Source organism: Phascolarctos cinereus, unplaced genomic scaffold (genome assembly GCF_003287225.1).
Source record: "Phascolarctos cinereus isolate Bilbo 61053 unplaced genomic scaffold, phaCin_HiC Scaffold_5;HRSCAF=322, whole genome shotgun sequence".
NCBI classification, from domain to species: Eukaryota; Metazoa; Chordata; class Mammalia; order Diprotodontia; family Phascolarctidae; genus Phascolarctos; species Phascolarctos cinereus.
In genome coordinates, this window is record NW_027555958.1 from 424,389,015 (window position 1) to 424,415,476 (window position 26,462).

Consider the following 26,462-nt stretch of genomic DNA (forward strand, 5'->3'; position numbering starts at 1 on the left):
ATTTTACAAATGAGAAACTGAGGCAAACAGGGTTAAATGACTTGCCCAGATCACATGGCTAGTAAATGTGTGAGGCCATATATGAACTCATTAACATGAATTTTCTTGACACAAGGCCTAGTGCTTTATCCACTGAACTACCTATGTATTGCAAATAATATGTTGGAAATAGTATACATTGCAAATAGCATGTTGGAAATAGTATATATTGCAAACAGTATGCTAGAAATACCATGCATTGCAAATAGCATACTGGAAATAATATGCATTGCAAATAGCATATTGGAAATAGTATATATTGCAAATAATATACTAGAAATAGTATTACAAATAGTACATTAGAAGATAACATGTATTAAAAATAGTATATCAGAAAGAATGCTAGCTCTGGAGTTAGGACTTTGGTTCAGATCCCACCTATTTATTATTTATTTTCAAGTCACTTAACCTGCTTGGAACTCAGTTTCCCCATTGTCAAATGAAGGGGTTGGACCAGATGGTCTCTGAGATCACTTTTAATTCTGGATCTTGGATCTTGTGATCTAGAACCATCTACCAAGTATTAGAGCTATTGTGATCTATGTTTAGCTCTGTTGTCTGTGGAGGGAGTACTCATGCTGATGAAATTAGAAATCCTTGAAACATTTTGGTAAAATAAGAACTATCTACTCCATAGGGTAGTGGTGAAGAAAGTGCTTTATTAACCTTAAAGCACTATAGACATTAAAACAAATATGAGTTCAACTCATACTCAAAACAATGAGTTCAACTCCTTGTCTCATGAATTGAAATCCCTTTACTCAGGCAATAAGCACTTAAGTACTTCCTATGTTCTAGTCACTATGCTGAGCACTGAGGATATTAATGTCACCTGAGCCCCAAAGCCCACTGGTTTGAGGCTGTCTCCTCATTGATGGAGAGCAATGTTCCATGCCTGTTATGAGGAGTTGGGTAGAACTGGAAAAAGCAGCATAGACTCTTCAGGCTCACTAGTCTCTTGGGGTATTCTGGATTTCACAGCATTGAGGAGAAGATTCCTGATACCAGTCTCTCTCCAGGTCTCTGAAAGGAGAAAAAGACTCTGGGAAGAAGCTGATGTGAGAGGAGCTTCATCTTCATCTTGTCCCTATCCACAGCTTGCTACCCTAGAATCTTTGGGTACTTTTTCCCTTGGCTAAGATCTGTAACTACCAGTTGAGTTGAAATATTTCATTCTCAAAGGGAGAGCTCCTCAATCTGTACTGCTTGGTATATATTCTTCATATGCTTACTTTCTCAGATTTCTGTTTTGCTAGTGACTTGTGTGTTTATTGAAGAACTGGTATTTGGTGAGAAAGTGAGTTAAGTCTTGGATAGAAAGCTTAGGGTCTCTCATTCTCCATTAAGAAATAGAGATCAGGGGTTTAGCTTGAATCTGACATTTATTTCCCTTATGCTAATAATATTTAAGGGAGCACATAGATTTAATTTTGATGCAGTACTCTCTCTTTCTGAGGACACCAGAGTGACCAACTGCTTTTGGAACAGTTTGGAGCCTTTGAAGAAGGGCTGTGTGGGAGGGGGAGATGTTAAAGATGTTTATGTTTTGCCTCATTTCAATCTGTGAATTGAGACAGCCTCATTACATAAAGTTGAAAAGTGTTCCTGCCCTTAAGGAACTTACATTTTAATGGGATGTGATGGTGGTGGTGACACTATATAAATAAGTATGTAAATATAAGACAGAAGCAGAGTAGATGGAAACTGGTCTCAGAAGAGAAGGCACTAACATCTTGGGGATGAGGCAAAGGCTTCCTGCAGAATATGAGACTTGAGCTAATTCTTGAAGGAAGCCAGAGAAACTGAGAGACAGAGGTGAGAGGGCAGATACTTCCAGGACTGGTAGGGCTACGGAAATGGGAGATGCAAGGACCAACCAGAGGGGCAGGGGTAGACTACATGGAAGTTTATAAAGTATAAAAATACTGGAAAGATAGGAAGAGGCCTGGTGGTAAATGGCTTTAAATCCCCAAAAGTGGAGTTCATATTGAGTCATGGAGATAATAGAGTGTCGATGGAGCTTATTGATTGGGGGTGATGGTGGTGACATGATCTGACCTACACTTGAGAAAAATCAGCTTGGCAACTGAATGGAAGATGGATTAGAGTGGGGAAAGATTTAAGGCAAGGAAACCAATCAGAAGGCTATTGAAACAATTTAAGTGAGAGATTATGAGGATTTAAACTCAGGTGGAGGCTATATGAGAAGAGGTGGAGAGGTGGAGAGAAGATGTATAGCAGAGGTATTGTGAAGGTAGAAAGAATTCTATTGGGCAACTGATTGGACACGTGTATATGCGAGTGCAAATGAGGAGTGCAGGATGGCATCCAGATGGTAAGTCTGGGTGACTGGGAGAATGATTGTGATGGATTCATCAGTACTAGGGAAGTTAGGAAGGTTTTGGGAAAAGAATGGTGGGTTTAAGATGCTGACAAGACATTTGCTGAGGGGTGTCCAAGAGATAGTTGGTGATGTGTAACTGTAGCTCAGGAGAGAAACTAGGGCTGGATATGTATCTCTCTCTCTCTCTCTCTCTCTCTCTCTCTCTCTCTCTCTCGATATGATCTGCATAGAGATGATAATTGAACCCATGGGAGTATATGAGATCACCAAGAGAGATAGTATAAAGTGAAAAGAAAAGAAAGTTCAGGACAGAGCCTTGGGTGATAATCTTGGTTTTTGAGCGTTTCACGCAGGAACTACCAGCAATGGCGACCAAGAAAGAGAATTTGGACAGGAAGGAAGAAAACCATGAAAACTGTATCATGAAAATCTGGAAAGGAGAGAACATCCAGGAGAAGTAGGTGATCAACAGTGCAAAATGCTGTAGGGAGGTCAAAAAAGAATGAGCAGGGAGAAAAGGCCATCAGATATGGCAATTAAGAAATAATTGCTAACTTTGGAGAAGGCTGTTATAGTTAGATGAGGTCATAAACCAGATTACAGAGGGATTAGAAAAGAGGATGAGACATAGAAGCACTATGTGCAGATAAATGAGTTTCTCAAGGAGATTAGTCATTAATGGGAAGAGAGGTATAGAGCAATAGTTAATGGAGATTTTAGGATCAATTAAGCATTTTTTTAAGGGGGGGGAAGATATAGCCAGGGTTATAGAGAGTGTCAGTAGGTAGGGAGAAATTGAAGATAAGAGAAAGAAAGATGAGATAGAAGGGACAATTTGCTAGAAAATCAAGAGGGGGTGAGATCAAAGGTTCATGTAGAGGAATTTGCATTGACAAGAAGATGGGAGAAGATTTCCTTATCTTAGAATGGAGTGAAGAAGATAATGGGGGAATATGCTTGAATGATGTAACTTAGGAGGAGGAAGGAAAGGGGAACTCTGCTTAAGCAGTCTCAATTTATTTTTTGGTGAAGTAAGAGAAGAAATACTTAATTGAAAGGGTGGAAGGAGTCAATTCAAGGTAACAAGCATTTATTAAGTGCTTGCTAGGTGCCAGGTACAATGCTAAGTGCTGGAAATATAAATGTAAGCAAAAGAAAGATAGTCCCTGCCATCAGGGAACTTATATTCATGGTTATACAGGAAGCTTGAGGAGAAATAAAAATATTCAAAGTAGCCCCTGTGAGAGTAGGCTAGTGAAGCTATTGAGGAGAAATGTAATGTTTGCCTTGCTGCTGTGAGAGCCCAGATGAGGTTAACATAAATTTGTATTGGGCCCAGTCAGCAGAGTTTGATCATTTCCTCAAGCTCTCTTACAAAGCATGTGAAAAGGAGCAAAGCAGGAGGGTAGTAGGAATAACATAAGATTAAGGCATGATCAATAATGGGACAAAGGAATGAGGGAAAAGGTAATGCACATTTGTGTTGTTCTCCAAGTAATCAATATAGGTAAGATGAGATGTAGCTTGTGTGTGGGTGACAGACTGGAGAAGAACTGGTAGGTGGAGGGAATGAAAGTCATGGTGGGGACAAAGAATAGGGTCAAAGGTTGCAAGGCACAGTTAGAGGCAGGATGATAAAATATAATGATCAGATAAAGGAATCTCAGGGTTTGTAAACAAAGCAGTGGAATAGTCATGAGTAATGGTGAGGACAAAGAGAGGATGATCTCTGTGTTTAGGTGGGATGGAGTAGAGGAATAAATAATAGGAACTGAGAAGGTTGAAGAACTGGGAAATTTGAGGGAAAATCAGTAAACGTGTTGAGGGTCCTGAGTATAAGAGCAAAAGATTGGCAGCAGAGAAAACTGTGAGCTAAATTCGTTAAGGAAAAGAGAATATTCTGGGGATTGAAGAAACCACCAGAACTTGGATTGAGTGATCAATTTGTGGACCTCAAAGGAAGAGAGGTTGTTTGGTGAATGTGGTAAAGAGAGACTCTAGCAGTGGCAGTGGGAAGCAAGCAGTAACTGATATCCCATTGTGACCAGTGATTTGGAGATTATGAATGGAAGCAGTGTCATTAGGTTAGACCCACATCTCAGCAAGGACTAGGTAATAGAAAGAATTCTGAGAAAGAAAGAGGTTTAGGACAAAAGGTAAGTTTGTCAATTACAGAGCAGGCATTCCAAAGATACAGTGGATGGAGAAGGCAGATCTGGGGCATTGAAGAGATAGGTTTGAAATGGATAAGAGTGAGGGGAAGGAGCAGAGGAGAGGAAACAGAGTTTATATATTGGGGCATATTGTATATTGAGATGGGGAGTAGAGGGGAAACAGCCTAATTATGCCCATGGAATATAGTACAGTGGAGAAAAACCTGATTTAGGAGACAGTAAAACCTAGGTTTATGTACTCCTTCTGGCATACACTAGTTTTGTGACCTTAGGCAAGGAATTTAACCTTTTAGTTCTTTAGACAACTCTCTAAGACCAGAAGTTGCAGAGAAAGTGCCAACCTGAATTGATAAGATTGAACCATCTCACCTGGGAGCTCCCATAGCAACGAAATCACAGGTCCGGGCTCTAACCCTATTCATATGCGTATTAACCGTCAAGTAGTAAGTGGAAACAATATCAGTAGTTGGATCCTTGAGAAGTGGTCATCCACTCTCTGCTTGAACACTGTTGTTGCCTCATAAGACAATTCATTTTATTTATGAGGGGGTTGTTGTCTTCAATATAGAGCTTGAATCATTTTCAGATGGCCTTAGTATCAGTGCTGAATTCATAGGAGATAGAGGTAGAAACAGATCTCTTGGAATCGTAGGTCCCTTATTTTCCTTTAGCAGATACTGCAGAGCCAAAGAAAGGAGGAAGAGGCAGGGCAATTGACCCTCACTAAGTTAGCTAGTCAAAGTCCCATAATTCCACTTTGGAATGAAGGGATTCCAGAGGCTTAGGTGACTCTGGAAATGGGACTTCTCCATATTTCCCCTGGCCCTTGTCTCTGAGTGCAAAACATTTGGATTACTTCCCAGGCTGCTGGATGATTGTCTGCAAAACTTAAAGAATTGCCTGAGAGAGGAGGATCTACTGTGTTTCTGTTTATAAGCAACAGAGCCACAGCAATTACTTCTCAAGTGTTAGACATACATACTACAACTGGACAACTTAGGCCGTGTGTCCATGATGTTATTGCAAAGGAGTTGTAGAGGTTCATCACAGAAGGTGTAGCACAGAGAGGTAATGCTCAGGGCTCATTCACTATCTGCTGCTTCTAACACAGTAGGGCCTGCATAACAGGCTCCTCACTCAAGGAAATACAGATGCAGGGCAGGTTCCAGCCAACCCCAATGAGTCAGTTGCAATTCTGGGGTGGTATTTTAGCCATGGAGCCTCTACCAATTTTGTTAATTGCAAAGCATAATGATTTTTTAATACCATGTGCTTCCTGTTTTCCTGTCCGCTTCTCCCATCTTAATAGGGTAAAGGGCTAATTGAGTCTATTTATGCCCATAGGAGTATGGTATAGGAGATGGAGAGGGGCAGCTAGGTGGCATAGTAGATAGAATGCCAGGCCTAGAGTCAGGAAGACTTGTCTTTGTGAATTCAAATCTGGCCTCAGAAGCTTACTATCTGTATAACCCTGGGCTACAAACCCTGTTTGCCTCAGTTTGCTCAGCTATAAAATGAGCTGATGAAGTAAATAGCAAACCACTCCAAAATGAGGTCACAAAGAGTTGGACACGACTGAAAAAATGACTGAATAGTGGATGGAGAACTGGTCTAGAAGCCAGGAAGACCTGGAATCAAGTCCTACCCCTGAACCATACACTGTCTGTGTGACCCTGGGCAAGTCACTCAAGCATTTAGTGCTCTGGGCAAATATCTAAGATCTAAGATCGCATTGAGTTCCTTATGGCAATGAAATCCCGGGACTAGACCTTTTCCCAGTGGACATAAGAAAAGGCATTTTCTTTTCTCTTTTAAGTCTTGGGAAGCTTTCCCTTGAAAGCCAGGATGAGTCTTGGCACATCCACAAGCATTAGTCAGTGCCCACTCCGTGCCCTGTACTTTCCCCAATCCTTTGTGTGGTGGCATAGGTAGTGAGATAGAGGCGGGTGTTCTTTCTCTAGAGGAAATCATACTCTTATTGGGGAGATGAGACTCCCATAAGATAATTCTGGAATTATACAAAATGGTACATGAAAATGTGAGTTGTACTGAGAGTCAGCTCTGCCACTGACTCTGAGTGTGACTTCAGGCAAGTCATTCACTTCTCTGAAACTCTGGAAAATGAAGGGGTGGGATTTGATCAGGGATTTTTCTTTTTTAAATTTTTCATAACTGTATTTGAACATAATTAGTTTCCTTGTAATCCTGTGGGTTTATTTTATACATTTTAGAGGGGCCACAAAGGTTTCTTTCCCTAGACCGACTGCCAAAGGGGTCTGTAGCATGAAAAAGTTAAAGAATTTCTCTGCATTAAATGCTATTAAAGGTCCCTTCCAGATCTAAATCCTATAATTGTTTAGCGGCTGAGGCTTCTTCCTCAGTTTTCATTTTGTGGAATGTAGATGCAGAGGGTTATAGGAGATTAGACTTTGTGTGCATCAAACTCAGCAAATGCCCTGTTTTTTTTCCCCCCATGGCATTTTGTACCTATTGTGTTCACTTTTATACTTAAAGATTCTTTCAGCTATTTTCAGATATTCTTTATTTCTCTACCAAATGGAAGCTACCTGAGGGTTGAGAGTAGGTCTTACTTGTCTTTGTCTTCCCAACATTGAGCACAGTATGTAAGAGGTGACCAGTAAATATTGCACTGTAATAGATTTTTGATTAAATCTCTCATTTGAGCATGTTTTCTTATTATAAGCACATTGCCTGGCACATATTAGGTGCTTAATATATGCTTGCTCCTTTTTTCTCTCTTTCTCCTCAAAGTGAAAAAAAATGACTCAGGGATCTAGTGAATTAAAAAAGTATACCGATATTATTATGATATTGTAGTTATTAGAGATGTCATCCCACCACCATAAGGTAGTGTTACATAATGGTTAGAGAGCTATCTCACTTTTGTATTTGTAGGTCCAACACCTAGCACTGGACAGGCACATAGTAGGTGCATCACAAATGCTCGTTGATTGACTTGAATTCTGGATTTTGAACTCCTGAAGACGTGGGGCCTCTGTTTCCTCATCTGTCAAATTCAGATAATAATAGCACTGGCCTCTTGTTGTAAGGATCAAATTAGCTTATGTACTTAAACCACTTCTCAGTCCTTGAAGTGCTATGTAAATGTGAGCTTGTATTATAATTTAGCCTGTGGCTAAAGGATGGAATTGGAAGTTGCTCAGTATTAGGATGATTATCACTATAAACTATGGAGATAAACAGATGGTGATAAATGGAGAGACAGAAATGACTAGAATTTGCCCAGAACTCTGGAGCTGTCACCCTGGCCCTTACATTCTATATTTAACATCAAATGGCAGTGCAAGGTCACCAGGAGTAAGATATTGGAGCAGAGCCAGTACACAGGCTTCCAAGCCACGAGCTCTGCAACTCCACATCCCCTGGCTGTTCATATGAGGACAATGGATAACCGTGAGAGTCCAAAGCAATCGCTTTGCTTTGAGCTGAAGCTGAGGACCTGCTACCAGCATGAGCCAGGAGGCCAGTACCAGTACTCCAAGGACGCACAGAGAGACCTACAACCAGAGGCACTGGGACATGGCCTTTAACTGTTGAGAAGTAGGCAGGCAGTGCTGATCTGAGCAGGCTTGATTCCATTTTTCCATCAGAGAGCTCAGTAAGGATCTTTAGGTGAGGGGTAGAGTGGGGTCAGTTTGGTCAATCAGTTTGTTTCTGTTGCCCTCCGTGTCCTTCTTGTTCTTACAGTCTTGCTTTGTATTTGTGCTCAAAATATTTCCACTGCACAGAGCACTTCCCTTTTTTTTTTCCAGCTGTCAAGGTCCCTTTCTCCCAAGGCATAGTTCCAATCCTTCCTCCTAGATGAAGCCCCTCATTGATTTCTTTCTGCCGTGAACTCATGTGGCTTCTTTGATATTCTCTAATGATTTCACACATATAAATTTGACCTCTCCAACTAGATACTAATCTCCTTCATCACCAAGATTGTAGCCTTACTACTCAATAAATACTTATTGAGTATAATTGAATAACTAATTAAAACAAGGATGGTGCTATTAGCAGCCAATCAAAGGCATGGTTTTGTTGATTGCAGGTTTTAGGATCATAAAGTTACATCTAGAAGGGACCTGAGAGGTCATCTAGTCCAGTTCTTTAATATCAGTGATGTGGAAGGTAAGATACAGATAAGTTAAGTGACTTGGTCACGTGGAGCTAAGGTCACATGGAGAATATGAGGCAGATATAGGAATTGAACCCAGGTTTTCTGACTTCAATTCCAGTTCTCTTTTGATTGAAAAGAGAATAATCTGTACTAGAAGCAGTGTGATATGGTAAAAAATAGTGTCTGGAGGCAGAGAGCTTGGGTTTGGATTCCTACTTTGCAATTTCCATTCAATTTGATTAAATTAAATTCAGTTAAATTCAACAAGAATTTATAAAGTTCTGAAAATGTTCAGGATAGTGTACTAGATAATGTGAGTTTTTTTCTTGTTTAAACCTGTGATTTCCTGAGTGTAGGGAATTCCATGTCCATGTCCTCCATGGATGCAGATTATCAGTTGATCTGTAAGTTATAGTCTGATGAAAATTTAATTTTTCAATTGACAAAAATCCATTTTCTTTCCTTCTACCTCCCCCGCCCCCACTGGGGGAAAAGAGAGAAAAGACAAAACAGTTGTAACAAATATGCATAGTCAAATAATTTTTTTCCCCTGATTGGCCACTTCCAAAAAACATGTTTCAGTAGGTACCCTGAGTCCATCTATCACCTCTCTGTCAGGAGGTGGGCAGTATGTTTCATAAGTCATAAGAAATTTTGGTTGTTCATTACTGTTCACCAGAATTCATAAGTCTTAAAGTTGATTATGCAATCCAGGTTCCATGTTAGAACTGGGCACACCCAGAGAAAAGCCTGGGTTACATTTATCTTTATAATGTTGTAGTTATTGTATAAATTGTTCTTCAGTTTCTTCTTATTTCATTCTACATCAGTTCATACAAGTACTACCAGGTTTCTATGAAACATCCTCATCATCTATTTGTAAAATTTTTTGAGAATAGTTGTTCCATTTTTGCCCCTGTTGGAAGTGCCACACATATACACTAGTTGGCCTAATTCTACTTCTGATTGGCACTAAAGCTTTGACTTGCTTCCTTTCTGATTTGGGATGGTTTGCCTCTCCTTAGGCAGCCTGGTGACACTCTAATCTTGGAGGATCACTGAATTGGTTCCAGACTTGGTGTGGACCTATACAATTAGCTTTAGCCCTTCTGAAGCTCAGAACTCCGAAGCTTAAGTGATCTACCAGCCTCAGCCTTCCACTAGGAGGAAATCAAAGGTGTGTGTCATCTTTTCCCAACCTTTATAATTTTTCTTTCTCTTTCTTTCTTTCTTTCTTTCTTTCTTTCTTTCTTTCTTTCTTTCTTTCTTTCTTTCTTTCTTTCTTTCTTTCTTTCTTTCTTTCTTTCTTTCTTCCTTCCTTCCTTCCTTCCTTCCTTCCTTCCTTCCTTCCTTCCTTCCTTCCTTTCTTTCTTTCTTTCCTTCTTTCTTTCTTTCCTCCTTTCCTCCTTTCCTCCTTTCCTCCTTTCCTCCTTTCTTTCCTTCTTTCTTTCTTTCCTCCTTTCTTTCTTTCTTTCTTTCTTTCTTTCTTTCTTTCTTTCTTTCTTTCTTTCTTTCTTTCTTTTCTTTCTTCTTTCTTTCTTTCTTTCTTTCTTTCTTTCTTTCTTTCTTTCTTTCTTTCTTTTCTCTTTCTTTCTCCTTTTCCTCCTTCCTTCCTTCCTTCCTTCCTTCCTCCTTCCTCCTTCCTTCCTTCCTTCCTTCCTTCCTTCCTTCCTTCCTTCCTGGTGAGGTGATCAGGGGTTAACTGACTTTCCCAGGATCACAAAGCTAATAAGTATTAAGTATCTGAGGCTGGATTTGAACTCAGGTCCTTACAACTCCACAGCCAGGGCTCTATTCATAGTTTTTTTTTCATAATTTCTCACAGCATAAAGTATTCCATTACCTTCACATACCATCATGTATTCAGCCATTCCTTATTGCTTTCCATTACCCTCTTTTTCCAGTTTTTTGCCACCACAAAAAGAGCTGCTATATATGCTTTTATACATATGGTTCCTTCTCCTCTTTCTTTTATCTCTTTGGAGATAAAGAATCTCTTTAGACCTAGTAAAGGTATTGTTACATCAAATGGCTCTCACAATTCAGACCCAGTTGCAAATTCAGAATGGCTGGGGGCAGCTAGGTGGCTCAGCAGATAGAGCACCGGCCCTGAAATCAGGAAGACCTGAGTTCAAATCCGGCCTCAGACCAAACATTTGATATTTCCTAGCTGTGTGACCCTGGGCAAGTCACTTAACCCCAACTGCCCAAAAACAAAACAAAACAAAAAATTCAGAATGGCTGGATCAGTTCAGAATTCTACTGACAGTGCATTAATATATCTGTTTTCCCACTGTCCTTCCAGTATTTTTTTTTTTGCCAATTTTGCAAATCTGATGGGATCCAGGTGGTCTGATTTATAAGCCACCATTTTAGAGAGTTACTTAAGGAAGTGAGAGGTTAAATAACTTGCCTAGGGTCACATAGTTGTCACATTTCAGAGATAGGATTTGTACCTAGAGCCTGACTGTTAGACAGGCTTGCTATGCATTGTACAATATGCTGGTAGGTGCTCAGAAACTGGGGGTGCAAAGACAAAATGAAAAATAATCCTTGCCTCCAAATAACCTACTATGTGATATTGGGCAATCACTTTGTCTTTCTTGGCCTTAGTTTTTGTTTTTGTTTTTTTTTCATCTCTATGATCCAACCACATTGAGCTACTCGTAGTCTCTCACACTCCGTCTCCCATCTCTGTGCCTCCAAAGTGGCTGATCCTCAAGCCTGAAATATCTGCCCCCTCCCCTCAGTCTTTTGGTTTCGCTGGCTGCCCTCAAAACCCATTCAAACCTTGCCATTGGCAGGAAGTCTTTCCTAGTCTCCCTTGCTGCTATTACTTTCCCCTTTTCAGATTACCTTTATCCCTCTGAATATATATTATGAGTGTCTAGTTATTTACAAGTTTTCTCCCCCATTAGAATGTACACTCCTTGAGGTCAGCGGCAGTATTAGTACCTTATTTTTGTATCCCTACCACATAGCACATAGCCTGACACTGTAATAAGCACTTAATAAATGCCTTATGATTGCATGACTAATGCGTAATATGAAAGGACTGTATTAGGAATGGAAGAAATATAATATTGGGCTGCCTTTATGTAGTGTGGTACCCATATCACATCAAGGATTTAAAAAGAAATCACACATACAAGTTGAAGAGGACGATAACTTGGCTAAACCACAATGTGACACATTTGCTAAAAGAGCTAATGTAATATTAGGCTTCTTTAATGAAAGTATCGAACAAGAGGAGAAGAGCGGGCCGAAATGCCTTTGGGAAAATGCACAGGTTTTTTTTTTTTTCCAGATTTCCACAGAAACAAAGGTTCATTTACTTTAATAACATTATTTTTCAGTGCTGCTTGAACTCAGTGGCCTCTGAGGTCTCTTCCATCTCTAGGGCTGTGATTCAGTGAACCTCTGACTTTGAGACACGAGGCAGATAAAGAAAGACACAGCCAGTCTTCCCTCTTGCTTTCCCTACCTCTGAAGAATTTTACCCAAGTGGCAACAGAGAGGTTGGTGGTAGGTGTTACAACACAATAAAGGTGGTAACCAAGAGCTTTTCAAGAGTATTGGTGTAAAGGATGTCATTAGAAAGAGGTATGGTGGGGAAAGAAGGTGGCTGAGCACTTAAGGAATAATGGATAGGCAGTATGTGTGTTATGCTTGTATCACTGCAGCATCAAGAAAATTAGAGGTAGTTTTCTAGCAGGAGTGCTTTGAATGGACACTCTCCTCTCACCATGAAAGAGCTATAGGAATACATTTTTAAGAGTCACATAAAAAGAGAATTGATGAGATGATTGATGAGATAACAGATCTATCAAAGCATCACAAATGATGGCAACATCCCAGCCCATTCTGTGCCAGTTAGCCACATCTGGCACAGGGTCCTACATTTTGAGATGGATTTTGGCAAATTGGAAGTTGTCTAGAGTGAGGCAAGCAGAATGATGAAATGTTGATAAATGGCTGGGTGTAGTGGCACCTGGCTGTAATCTATGTTAGTGGGGGAAGCTAAGGTTGGTGTATCACTTGAGCTCAGGAGTTTTGCATTGTAGAAGGTCTAAAGTCAATCAAGTGGTGTGTTCTAAGTCCAGCTTCAATATGGCAAGCCCCTGGGATCAGAAGGCCTAAACCAGCCTGCTCAATGAGTGCCGAACTGGCCCAGGTCAAAAAAGACAGCAGGTCTTAAGGCTTCTATCTTTATCATATTACATTAGGCTCACGAGTAGCTACGTTTCCAACCTGGCCAAGATAGGATATGTGGTGCAATACACAAAAACAGCAACAGAGGTCTGGAAATAGTGGCATATACTTTCATTTATGTTCATCCATTCACTGGATATTTACTGAACACTACTGTATTCAAGATATTTGGAGAGACATACAGATAATTCATGTCTTCAAGGAATTTATCATTTAATAGAGAAGATAAGATGCTTATATGAATGTTTATAATATGAAGAAATAAATACAAAGAACTATGAGTTGCAATAACAGTAAGTTTGGGCAGGCAGGTGGTGCAGTGCATACAACAAAGGCCTAGAGTCAGGAAGATCTGAGTTGAAATCTGGCCTCAGACACTAATTAGCTATGTGACCCTGGGCAATTCACTTAACCCTGTTTACCTCAGTTTCCTCATCTGTCAAATTGAGTTGGAGAAACAAATGGTAAACCACTCCAATATTTTTTCCAAGAAAACCCGAAATGGAGTCACGAAGAGTTGATAGGACTGAAAATGTAAACATAAAAAAGCAACAGTTTGCTTCTTAGTGGGACAGAAGGCAGTTAGGGAAGGCTGCATGAGGGAGCCTACAGTTGAAATGGGCTTCTGTATCGTTCAGGAATGATTGAAGGCCGTAAGGATTTTCAGTTTGTAGTGGAGAAGACTTGGCAGGTCACGTTACTTACACTTGAGTTATGTTGAACAAGATACTCTGGACCTTGAGACTAAGTGAGTTGACTTCCAAGGTCCATTCTAGCTCTGAGTCTAGAATCCTATTTTGATTATCCATCAGCCAGTCAATATGTATGTATTAAATGCTTTCTCTGTTCCAGGCACTGTGCTAAGGATGTAAAGAAAGATAAAGACAAAGTCCCTATTTTCAAGAAGCTCACATTTTAATGGAGGAAACAGCACTCACATAACTAAGTATATCCAAGAACTATAGAGTATAGATGGGAGGTCATCTTAAAGCTAAGATGCTAGCAGTAGTGAGGTCTGGTTTCTTACCTTCAAGGCTCCTTTCAATTCTACAAATTCATGATGCTAAAAGAGGCAGGACTGCCCAATAGAAGGTGCTGCTTCTAAATACCATCCTTCTTTGTGTATAAACTGTTTCAAACAGTTAAGAACCACTTTGGGACTGATGGTCAAGCCAGAGTAAGACATTTTCCCCTGAGAAACTTTCCTCTTGTGAGCTCAGATGTGCAAATAAAACCATGCTGTGGAGATTGACTGGGATTTTTCAGGTAGGCAGACCTATTGAACTTTTGAATCCAGGTTGGTGGTTGGTGATTTGCAGCCGGAGCTGTGTTTTCCCTGGGAGTTCTCTAGCCTCGAAGGTGATGGATGGGCACCTCTCAGGCACAGTTCCTTGATCAATAAGCCATAAAGTCTCAAATTGTTTTGTTAGATCCATTGATCAAATCCACTGGATTTGTCCCAACTCTTTTATTGTTGAGACAGAAAAATGCAATGCTTGCCCTCCTTGGCCCCTCTCTCCTCTCCATAAATGCTTCTTGGCCTCCTGCTACTATGGGGCAAGTGGGAAGATTAAGAGAGGGATAGGGTATTAATTCCAGTTTGAAAATGCCATCAACAACCAGCAAAAGCAAATTAAAGCAAATTCTCACTTTTCTCTCTCAGAGGGAAGCATAGGAATTCTATCTTTGGTTGTTGAAAAGTTGTAAATGTGGTGTTGTGGAAGGATAAATGGATCTGACATCAGAGAACTTCAGGTAAGTTGATTGACCACTTTGGGACTCAGTTTCCTCATTTACAAAATGAAAGGGTTGGACAGAAGACCTCCAAGGCCCTTTCTTGCTCTAAATTTATGATGTTATGACTTACTGAGGGTCATTTTGCCTTTCTTTTTGTCCTTTTGGGATGTGGGTATTGGAGAATTGCTACATTGGAATAGAGACTAATTTCTTTGCTGTGGCATCTGGGCTTCCTCACATACATACAGTGCTTAAAGAATTGCTCTTGTAGTCACTTGCTAAGTTCATCAACTATATAGAATGGTGGAAAGCAAATACCACTTACTTTTTATTTATTTATTTGATTTATTTATTTAAAAGCCTGTTGACAAAAGACCTCTGATTCATGTACAATAAATAAAATAATTCAATTAAATATAGCTCCTAGACTCACTCCCAGCGTCTACGGATGAATGCAGACACTTAGACTCACAAACACACACACAAATGCATAAATAGCTAAAGAAGACAAAATGTCACCATATGAGAGGACCTAGGCCTCAGGGAATTTAGGAGAAAAATATAATCAAGGCTAATCTAAGTAAATAAAATATAGTCTTCTTGAAACGAAAGATATTTGGCTCCCTGAGTGAAGCAATTTGCCTTAGATAATTAAGCATTTTCCTTTCCAATTCATTCACCTATTCAATTAAATCAATTTATTAAGTGCCTACTGAGAAGCAGTGTGGCATAGTAGATAGAGAGCTAGCCTAGGCAGGAAGATCTAAGCTCAAGGCTTGCCCCTGACATGTATTGGCCTTATGAGGCTGAGCTTTGGAGGGTGACCCAGGGAATGCTCTAAGACCCTAGCTGCAGGTAGATTATGATCTGAATTGATAAGAGTTCCTGAAGAGGAACTCCCTAGACTGATTATATCATATGTCTGGTCTTCTCTACCCCACCTTCATTTTCTGGCTTAAAAAATATCCTCAAACAATCTTCCTCCTCCTCCCCCTAATTCCCCCCCAAAACACCCAAACAAAAAAAAAAACCAGAAAAAAGCAACCTACTATTTGCATTACATTGTGTTCAGTGCTGAGATGTTCATATAATCTAGTGATATGCTTGATGTGAATATTCCTTCCAAAAATTCAGGTTGCAGTTCATCCAATTCACATCTACCCATTCTGTGTGTTTCTTATTTATGTCCTTTCATGGTTCACCACAGCGTGTCTAACCAGTATGCCAGGAACTTTCCTCTAGTTCTTGACATTGACTCAATAACAGTGGATTTTGAAGGGTTTCCATCAGTTAGCACCACTGTTGCCTCATGATCCTTCTTTTTCTTTCATGGATGTCTTTGACGATGTCCTGGACACCACTTTTCCTTTGTAATTCCTGGTTTAGGAATGTTGAGGCCAGCTCAGGACATTTGAATTATATTTAACCAGTTCTTTCGGGATTGTAGTGTTCTATGATGCCATTAGAAAAAAAATGCTCGTATTAAATTAAAAGATGGGTCTTTGAAGGAGAAACTTGCTATGTTGAGAGCAGCATGCTAACTTGCATAACACTTCATCCCAATAGACAGTATAAGTTACACTATTTTTCCCCTTAAAAATGATGGAAAATGGCTGGACCAAAGGACTAAAAGCTCAGACAACTGACATCATTTCCTAGTCCCCAAAGAACAAAATAGCCTAGCAGCTCAAGGCATGCTCTGAGGTTTAGCTGTTGGACCGTGATGTACAACTCAGAGGCAGGGGAGCTTTGCTCAGTGGAATCAACTCAAGGTGTCCTCAGTGCAATCCTTGTTGAATAGCTTCCTGCTGTGGCTAATTAAATTTCTGATTTGTTAATTGTTGAATGAGTTATGAGTGTCTTTTTTTGTACTATTATTGAATGTAAACCTACCAAGGGACTACTGTGAGTCAGGCTCAACCCAGGACAATTGGAGTCCTAAAAATAACTTTGCAAAATTAGTTGGGGTTTTAGTTTGAGAATGTAGAGATTAAAGAAAAAGACAGTTGTCTCCTCCATGAAGTTTATAGCCTAACTGGGGAGAGGGGAGAGTTTCAGGACATAGCATATACATTCACTTCACCTTAATTCAATGAATGTCTATTGAATACCTAATTTGTACAAAGAATTTGTGCTAGCTAGGGACTAGAGGCACAAAGACAAAGACAAACCAATTTCTGTCTTTAGGGGATTTCTATGGCACTAGGAGGGATATAACGTGTGAATCTAGAAATGTATCACGAAGTACGCACTGATACATACAAAAGAGTGAACAGGTAAAAAACTAGAACTATTTGAAGAGGCAAATAATACTCATACTATAATCAATAAAACAAGCATTTCTTAAGCATTTACTATTTGTAAGGCACTAGACTAAGTGTCTTACAAATATCTTATTTCATCCCCATAACAATCCTGGGAAATTGAGGCAGACAAGGGTTAAGTGGCTTGCTCAGGGTCACATGACTAATAGGTGACTGAGGTTGGATTTGAAATCAAGTCGTCCTGACTCCAAGTTTATCCATTGTACCACCTAGTAGCCTTAATAACATTACTACTGTTATTAATAATAATAGCTAATATTTTATAGAATTTTAAAAAGCATGTTACAAATATTATTTCATTTGATCCTTGCAACAACTCTGGTAGGTGCTTGCATCATCCCCATTTTAAAAATGAGAAAATTGAGTTAGATAGAGGTTTAGTGACTTCCTTGCCCAGGATCACACAACTAACCTCACACATTTGAGGCTGAATTTGAACTCGAGTCATTATGACTCTAAAACCAGTGCTCTATCTGCTGCAACATCTATCACAGGGGAAAGGAGGAATCAGGGAAGATTAAGTAGGAAGTGGCATCTGAACTGAGTTCTGAAGGGAGGTAAGCTATATGAAATAGGGCAGAGCGAATTAAAGGACCCTGTGAATACAAGGAAGCAGGATGTGGCAAGGTCACTTTGGGGAGTAACTGGTAGTCCAGTTTGCTGGAACATAGTGTATGAGAAGGGGAGTAATGGAAAATAAATCTTTAAAAGTGTGTTCTTGCAAGATCATGGAAGGCTTTAAATGTCAGACTAATCAGTTAGCTAGTCAGTTAATAAGCGCACATTATTCTTTTGCTATGTGACAAACAATGAATACAATTAAAGCCAAAAGCAAGCGCTGGAGGAATTCACATCCTAATAGAATAGACAACATACAAGTAACTATGCAGATATAAGTGGAGTGTAAATGGAAGGTAATTTCTGAGAGAAGACAGTTAAAAGGTTCCGGGTTATTAAAAAACGTGATTATCTTTGTGATCATCTTAGGAAGAATAAGAATGTATACTTTGGCAATGGAGAGGGCTGATAAAGTTGGAGGACAAGTCCATCAAGATGAATATTGAAGTCGCCAAGTTGGGTACAGTAAGATGATTATGAACTGGGCATGGAGCCAAAATGGACAGCACACAGTGGGAAAAAGTACAACTTAACTACCCAACATGACTCCTCCTCAAAGATTTAGAAAGGCAGCAGACTGAATCCCGATCTGGAATGTCAAGGAAAAAAAATCACAGTGAGTCATATTCCTAGTCTAAGTTACCAAAAGGAGATAGATACTGGGGATATGGTCTGTACAGGGTATTTGGTTAGAGAACACATAGTGCACAGGAATTGAAAGAAGACTGAGGCCGTGCACTAGGGAAAAATGTTCCAGATGAATACAGGAGGACACTGGCCCCTATGCAGGATGTGGGAACAGGTCCCAGCTGGCAGCTCTGTTGCTCGCTATTCAGTTCCAGGTTACAGATCCAGGGTGGGCTGAAGAGAGGGCTTGTGCATAGAAGTGGCATTCCACAGTAAGGAGTGTTCTTGGGCTTTGAATTGTGTACTAAGCTAAAAACAGAAACAAACAGTAGTTGTGTGGCTATGACTCTAGAATCTCAGTTCTGGACTCTAGCTTAGCCTAAAGCAGAATACCCAGGGCAGGAATCCCAGATCAAAATGGAATCTTGTAGTTCTGTATATCTGTAGCTTTTTGGCTGATTGTGATTGAGTCTGACAACCGTATGCTGAAATTCCAAATAGTGACAAAATAACACAGGTGTCACATTGACCCTAACCCAATCTAAGAACTTTCAGAACTCAGACTAGAAGGGCAATGATTAGATTTTACACTGCATCACACCTCTTTAGGAGAAGTGAAAGCTTACCGGTCCCCAGATGAAGCTATTCTTTAGATCCTGGAACAATGCAGAACTCAATCCCCAAGAATTTGATTGAAGGACCCAACTGGACAAGTCTAGTCCCGACATTCTGTCCAGAAGTCTGCAGAACCTGACCCTAATATAAAGTCAGGAAGTAGGTTGGAAAAATGTGCGAGTAAACAAAAAGAATCCCACTATAATAAGCTATTATTATGCCAGGGATGATCAAGACAGAAACGCAGAAGAAGAGAATGACTCCAAAACATCTACTAGCAGTCTCGCAGAAAAATCCCACTTGAGCACAAATCCAACTATGATTTCTGGAACAGATGAAGCAAGAATTAAAAAAAATATTAAAATGTTTCTAAAAACTAAGTAAGAACATTAGAGGAAAAACAGAGAAGGAATGTGAGCTAAGGAAGAAATATTTAGAAAGATAATTAATGACTTGGAACAAGAGGCATAAAAATCTTACTTAAGAAAAAAAAACACCCTGAAAAAATACTGACCAAATACATTTTAAAGGTTCTATAGGACAAGAAATATTAAAATGAAGTATAAAAACTGAAAAAATAGAAGAAAATGTAGGTATCTCATAGCAAAAACAACTATCCTTGAAAACAGATCAAGGAGAGATAATTTTGGAATCATATGGTTATTTGGAAGCCATCTCCCTGAATCCCAAAGAGCTTAAATATCATATTTCAAGAAATCATAAAATAAAATTGTACAGATCTCTTAGAACCAGAGGGTAAAGTGAAAATAAGTAGAACCCACTGGTTACCTTCTGAAAAAACCCCCAAAACTAATGTCCCCAGGAACATAATAACCAAAATCCAGGTCTCCTAGGTCAAAGAAAAAAATACTACAAATAGTCCCCCCCCCAAAAAAAAAAGTATCAAGAAGCCACAATCAGAATCATATATATTTTAGCTTCTATCACTATAAAGAACGGAGAGATTGGAACATTATACCCAGAAGGCATTATGCACATGTTTATTCCCTTCTTCTTGATCCTCACAGTGCTGGGAGGTAGGTGCTATTACTAACATCTTCCTTAATGCTAAAATAATTCAGAAGACATACATGTATCCTATCCTTCCTTAGAGGGGCAAAATAAATAAAGAGAAGGAAAAGTATGAAGATGGATTGGAGTGAAATACACAATTAATGATCACCACTGTGAATATGAATGTGAAGGGGATGAACTCACTAATAAAATGGATGATAGCAAGAATGGATCGGAAACTAGAATCCAACAATATAATGTCAACAAGGAATATACTTGAAACAGAAAGATGCACACTGAGTTAAGAGACTGAAGCAAAACATCTTATACTGTAGCTGAAGTTTAAAAAAAAGGAATGGGTAGAAAATATGATCTTCGATAATGCAACAACAAAAATATTTAATTAAAAGATATAAACAGGGAAACTACAATTTGTTGAAAGACAGTGAATTAATGTCAATATCAAATATATATGAACCCAATAGCATAGTATTTAAAAAACTTAAAGGAAAAGTTAAAATATAGGGAGAAATAGGCACTAAAACTACAATGGGGAAAAGGGGGATTTCAATTTACTCCTCTCAGATTTCAATAAATCTAACCTAAAACAAAACAAAATTAAGCAAAAAAAAAAAGTAAAGAAACCAAATAGAATTTTTGGTACATATGATTGTACTCTGAAGATTACTTAGTGGGAATAGAAAGTAGTATACGTGTGTCTCAAAACTTCAAAAACTTGACCATGTATAAAGGCATAAAAAACTTGACAAAGAAAAAACAAAATTATTAAACTCATCCCTTGTTTCTCACAATGTAATAAAAATTATATTCAATAGTCACTAATGAAACAATTACAATTCATTGAAGACTATGTTACAAACCTAAAGACAGTGTGGGTAAAAAAAGCAATCTATAATTTGATCAAAGATAATAACAATAATGAGCAACATACCAACATTTTCGGATATAGCCTGAGCAGTCCAAAGGGAATATGTATATTTTAAAATTATTAATAACTGTATTGTTAACTAATTAAATGTTTTTACACACTATCATCAATAATGACCAAATTGGTTATGCAACTAAAAAAAACAACATAAAAACCCAACAAGTTAAGAACCCTTAATTAAATATCAAAATATAAATCCTGAAAATCAAATAAAAATTAACAAAATTGAAAACAAAATGATCCAGTAATTAGAAAATAAAACTGACAGATAGTTTCATGAGAAAAATAATGTTAGCTATTAGCTAAAATGATTTAAAAAATAAAAACCAAGTTACTAGTATCAAAAATGAACAAAGTAAAATTATAGCTAATGAAGAAATGATAAAAAAAAGTTATTAGGAACTATTTTATACAACTGTATGCCAATATAATTTACATCTAAATGAAGTGGATGAATGTCTAAAATAAACATAAATGTCCATCTTAAAAGGTCAATAATTAGTAGGCTTAGATGCCCTAATCATAGAAAAAGAAATTGAAATTGTTATAAATTAACTAAAGTGTGGGAGGAAACCTCAGACTTAAAGATTAATAAGTGAATTTTATCAAACACTTAAAGAATAATTGATTTCAAATCTATATAAACTATTTGAAAAAATAGGGAAAGAAGGGTCCTACCAAATTTATTCTTTGATAGAAAGATAATCTTGATAATGAAACCAGGGAAAGTAAAAAAAGAGAAAGAAAATTATAGACATATTGATACAAAAATTTTAACTTAAATATTATCAAGGAAACTACAACAACATATGCAAAGATTCAATATAATGACTAGAGTGGATTTATGCCAGAAATGCACATTGTTTCAATATTAGAAAACTTACTACTATAATTGATCATGTAAATAACAGGAATAGTAAAAATCATACGATTGTATTAATAGACACAGGGGAAAAACAAAACTCTTGACAAGATACAATATCCATTCTTATTAAAAATACCAGAAAGCATTAAAATAAATGGAGTGAGAGGTTTGGATGAAAGATAATGAATTCAATTTTGAATATATTGAGTTTTAGATATTTATAGGACTTCCAGGTGTCTAACGTCTAATAAGCGATTGGAGATGTGAATCTGAAGGTCAGTAAAGAAGTTAGGTCTGGCTAAGTTAATCTGAGAATCAGCAGCATAGAGATAAAAATTGAGTCCATGGGAACAGATGAGATCAACACGTGAAATAGTATAGGGTGAGAAGAGATGAGGACTCTGGACAATGTTTTGGGGGACATCTTAGATTAGTGGGCATGAAAATCTAACAAAAGAGACTCAGAAGTCAGGCAGGTAGAAAGAGAACCAAGAGAAAACAGTGCCATGAAAATCTAGAGAGAAAATGAATATCAAGGAGAAGTGAGTGATGGACACTGTCAAAGACTGCAGAGAAGTCAAAAAGGATGAGGACTGAGAAAACAAAAAATTATTAGATCTGGAACCAGCCCTGGAGACAGAATCAAAGAATAAATCGTCTTAAGGAGAAAGCCATGTTTCTGTGAATTCAGAAGAGATACAAAGAATCCAAAAGGAAAAGGAAGATGTCTACATTGAAGGAGAGTTTCTTAACAATGGGCATGAGTTTTGCTTTTGGAGGTCACAGTAGAATTCTAAGGCAGAAGAAGATAGGATTAAGTTGGATTAGAATAAAAACATTAGGAGAGGTAGCAAGGGAAAATGGTATTTGCCTTGGCAAATAGTGGGGCTTGGATGGTAAATCTGAATCGTAGGAATTAGGGGATTAGCTACATTACAGGTAATGTACTATACAGTTACATGTTGTTATATTTTAAGTTCCAAACTTAAAATCCCTCTGTCTGTCCCCATCCCACACTAGGGAAGGCCATCATTTGATACAGAAAGATAGAGAGATAGATGATATCTATATATCTATATATCTATATACATACACACACACACAAACACACACACACACACACACATATGACCATACTATGCATACTTCTATTTATTAGTTTTTTTCTCTGCAGGTAGATAGCATCTTCCTTCATAGAGTTCCTAAGTTTTTCCAAAGTTGTTTGTCTACATAAGCAAAAGATTTTTTGGGGGGAGTTCCTCAATAATTTTTAAAAATATGAAAGAGTCATGAGACAAGATAGTTTGAACACAGCTGAGTTAGCTTTTTTTCTGAGGTCCCATCTGGCTTGGGATTCTATATGTTCTACGAATCCAATTTCTTTACAAACTGATTCTTCATCTTTGAGCCCCACCAAGGTTTGTAAAGCACTGATGGGGTTGTGAAATGATGGAGCTGGGCTGGGGTTGATAAATGGGACACAGATCCCTGAGAAAATAAGCACAGCTGAATTCAGGCAAAACATCTTAAAGGGTTAGCAACACCAGCCCCGACATTAAGTAAGACAGGAGATGTGAGTTGCCAGAGTTTTAAGTTAATTGCTGGAACCTCTATTTATGCATTTGATCAGAATGGAGAGGGGGAATTCTCCTTGCCCTTCACAGACTGTCAACAGATCAGGTGAAATATGGATCTTGAGAGCGAATGCAAACCTTTTTATAGTCAAAGAGAACATGGTGCAATGCTTTATGAACTAGAAAATACACTTTGCCTATTCTATGTGTCTAATTCTTATATTCAATTCAATTCGTTGAACTTTTACTTAGGATTTTCACTGTGCTCTGAAGCTATGTAGAAGACAATTTCAAAGGTCCCTGCCCTAAAGGAGGTTATCTTTGTGTGTGGGTGAGGAGGGTGGAAGGGGTGATGCATACACAGAAAAGTATACAAGGTAGAGGGAAATGGGGAAAAAAGGAGTTCCAGGCAAAGCACCCTAGGGAATTTTGGGGAGGACAAGAATATATGTGGGGAGGGAAGGGAATAAAAGAAGGCTTCTTAGAGGAGGTGAAACCTGAGCTGGGCCTTGAGGGCAGAGAAGGATTTTGACATATTACCAGAGGATGTGTTCCAGACATGGAGGATGGCCTATGTGACTGCATAGAGGCAGGAGAATGCTGGTGTAAAATATCTATTTGTGTGTCATAACTGGCCAGGTTTCATGAGGTTTTAATTGTGGTGTTGTAAGAGACAGATACTTATATATTATCCACACATGGATTATCTAACTGCTAAATTATCTGTAATGTACTGAGTCCTGGATGCCTTCTGCCTAATACCTCACATATCTCAGGACTGTGCCTCTGGCTCAGGGAATTGCCAAATAATTTGAAAACCCAAACCCCATGTAACATTTCTATTGTGCTTAGGAGTGGGGAGTAGCTGGACCTGTTCTGTTTTTTTTCTTTTTTTTTTTTATAAGGAACTCCTATTGAAAAAAAAGTCCTCCAAATATTAACTTATGTTTAACTTTCAGTCTTAGTGAGCTAACAAGGACACTGTAGCCAAATGTCTATGGTTGTGCATTCATGTAAGTAGGAAATTCATGAGTATATACCCCTCATATGTGTGTTATTTACATAGATGTTATTTACATATACTACTATGCTATTAATTTGCACAGAAATAGAGATATAAAAAGATAAAGGTAAAATAACATTTTGATAACATTTTGTCAAATGTAGAAAACCTTCCTGTCCTCATTAAAATGTAGTGATCAATAATTACATGTTTGATGAGAGCAAAGTGATTGAATATGCTCCATTATTTTTGAAAATCTTGGTTTAATACTTTGTTATATAGCAATGTGAAGGTCTGGGTCTAAGTTTGGTTTATTTTGATACTTGGTTTTAGTGGATGTCAGAGTTGAAAAATATGCCTCATAAATGGAAGTTACAAATGGAAGGGAATCGCTGGCTAGCCTTACTTAATCATGCTGCTTGTTTTTCAACCCATTTCATTGTGCAAAAGGTTTTTTTTCTAAATTCAGCTAATCAGTAGTTCTTGCAGATTAATTGGAAAATGTTGACATTTTATACTTTTAACAAATGGGTTCAGAGTCCACAGAAACTCTTAATTTGGAAGAATTTTAAATAGATTAGAAAATTCTGCTTTGAAGTTTTTTGTGTTGTAGATATGAGAGTTTCAAGAGCTGGCATACATACATTAATTGTTCTTCACAGCCCCAAAAGGGGAGAGTACAGATCTAGGAAAACAACATGACCAAGAGTATAAAATGCTATGGAAAAATTCTAGAAGAATGATGATTGAGAAAAGATTATAGGATTTACCAATTAATAAGTCATCTGTAACTTTGGAGAGAGAAGTTTCTGTTCAGTAGAAAATCACAGATATGGAGAAGTTGAGAATCTAGGAGACTGAAACATGGTTTTGTGAGAAATAAACAAGTTTAGAAGAGATGTGGACTTTCAAGGAAAGATAATATAATCAGATCTCTGATGCAATTTATTCATTCAATGCTACTTATTCTTTCCTACTGGAAAATAAAAAAATGTAAGTTTATGTACAGGTAATTAGATGTAGGGTCTTAATCCCCTTCTCAGGAATCACCTATGTCACTTACTAGGTAATTCAGGGGGAGGAAATTTTGCCCTAGCTACTGTAGGTTCCTGGGTCCTGGTTAACTTATAACTGACCTGAATGGCCACCATCTGGTATAGTTATGGGAGTACAGTCGTGAGAAGGGATAAACCAGAGGAGTGTTGAGTTTTAATGGGTGAAGGGAGTGGTGCACCATACAGTAGCTGTAACAGAGGCTACTTCACAATTGCCTGTCCAGGAGATTGATGGATCATGCAATTAGCTCTCTTGGGATTATACTATTCTATACTTCCTTCCCACCCTTCCCCCTCCTACAGTGTCACTACTTTGGACACCACTGGCTGAGGACACTGAGAGGTTAAGTGACACATCTCCACACAGTTAGCATGTATGAAAGGCAGGACTTGAACCCAAGTTTTCCTCCTATAAAGGACTAGTGTCTCCCCCCCACACTCAACCACATCTTCAAGGCTGATCACTCTTTGCTTTATACTACTCTGCTTCTTAAACTGATGCAGTTGGGTAGATGATCTCCTGCTGCTGCAAAACCAAACAAAAACCTAAGATCAATATAAGTGGTATATTTCCAAACTTGGATCAGCTAGGTGGCTCAGTGGATAGACTGCTGGACTTGTAGTTAACAAGACATGAGTTCAAATCCAGCCTCACACATTGACTAGCTGTGTGACCCTAGGCAAGTCACTTAGCCTCTGTTTGCCTCAGAGATCATAACAGTGTCCCCTGGGGTTATTATGAGGATCAAATGAGATAATATTTATAAAGCACTTAGCACAGTGCCTGCCATATGGTAGATGCTACATAAACGATTATTTCCTTCCTCCTTCTGCCTCTCAAACTCAATAGTAATCATATTTTAATTATCTTAATTTCTCTTTAAATTATCTTTTGAATCAAGTCCAGCCTCCTCAGTTAATATGTAGGGAAACTGAGGCCCAAATTAGTAAAGTGACTTCTGCTGAAAATTATATAGGATGTCAGTGGCAGAGGTAGAACCAAGTAGAATCCAGGGCCTCTGACTCCCACGATATCAAGCTTTCAAACGATAATAATTTCTTACAGAAGAACCAGATCCCCCCCCCCCCGATCAGTGAAGTGAAGGAAAAACAACAGACTGTAATATCAATTAGTTTAAAAGGTGTAACCATATGTGGCTACACTTCT